The following is a 1614-nucleotide window of genomic DNA, read 5'->3' on the forward strand; positions in this document are numbered from 1 at the left end:
CTGACAACACTACGTCCGCCATGTCGAGCGCACCACAAAACACAGGCGCCATCTGTAGGTCTCCCGCGGCATGACGTCCCTGCAACGACGATACCGCCATCTATGAGACGCCAAGCCGACCAAGACATCGATGGGCCCACAGTGCCCATCTTTCGACCCCACCCACAAAGCCTGCGTCCTCTGTCGACCACAGCACCCCAACGCCAGCGCCTCTGCCGCACGAAATCGTGGACCGGCAATCACTCCACCTGCGCCCCACTCCAACCGCCCAACTCGCAACTCCAGCGGATGAACGGCGGACTTTTCCCGCAGTCGCAATGTGCAATCCACCCCTATAACATGCGTTTCATGAAGAGTTATCTCAATATGCGACATTCCCGCTGTCCCTATACATGAGCTGCGGGCTGTACCAGTTACGAGCTAGAGAACGCGACCGCGTTGCTCTCTGTACGAATGCCGATGCTGAGCGGTCAGCTAGGAGGCGCTCCATCCATGTCGGTACCGGTGAGCGTTGCACTCGCAGTCGCAAGAAACGTACGGCAAGTATATTACCTGGAAGAGTCAATGACAGTCCACGCCCCCCTGCGTGGGAAGAGTCTTTCTAGGCCATGACCCACCGGAAGGGCGCTGCGTCCCCCACCCCAGACATGTGACGTCACACCATCGGTATTGACGACTAGACTGATTCCTTATAATCATTTGCCATACACCGGTGGAAGCTGCCGAGACGAGTAACTACATAGCGGGCTCGCCGTGTCACTAATGTACAGAGATACAACAGTTTCGACTGGAACCGGATTAAACGTATACACGGCGCTGATTAGTAATAGATAGAGCCATCAGAATACAGATAATGTATTACAACTGTCCGTATACATGCTGAAAGACTCTGCTCACAATCACAACCACACGTCAGCCACACACCCTTATCACGCACTACTCTCTGCCTGTAACACGCACACAGACAATATGTAAGCACCAGCATGGAACAACACCCAGTGCATCCTCTCCGCCACATTAGACAATCCACACTGTCATAACCAGACTGGGAGGTCCACTCAGAAAACAGAATATCCCACCCACCGACAACCACCATTGCTCAGCCAAGCCACCAACACCCACACATGTCCTACACAGGGGTGCACCCAACATCACAATACTGCCTCCTCTCACAGCACACAAACAATGGCAGGAATGAAAGACACAGGTCTGCCACAAGCATGGAATGAGAGCGCCGCCTGTCATGAGCCAAAGGTGCATCCTGACGTGGCAAATCAGATGATGCCGCAGGCATCCACTTACTATAATCACAATCAACAAACCGGCCGCCCCGCCCCGCCCCCCATTAAACCTTTCCTTACAACAATGTGTACCTTAACCTAACCTATATCGTACCGTAACCTAACCTATATCGTACCGTAACCTAACCTATGTCGTACCGTAACCTAACCTATGTCGTACCGTAACCTAACCTATGTCGTACGTAACCTAACCTATGTCGTACCGTAACCTAACCTATGTCGTACCGTAACCTAACCTATGTCGTACCGTAACCTAACCTATGTCGTACCGTAACCTAACCTATGTCGTACCGTAACCTAACCTATGTCGGTA

The sequence above is a fragment of the Schistocerca americana genome, unplaced genomic scaffold (genome assembly GCF_021461395.2).
Source record: "Schistocerca americana isolate TAMUIC-IGC-003095 unplaced genomic scaffold, iqSchAmer2.1 HiC_scaffold_397, whole genome shotgun sequence".
NCBI classification, from domain to species: Eukaryota; Metazoa; Arthropoda; class Insecta; order Orthoptera; family Acrididae; genus Schistocerca; species Schistocerca americana.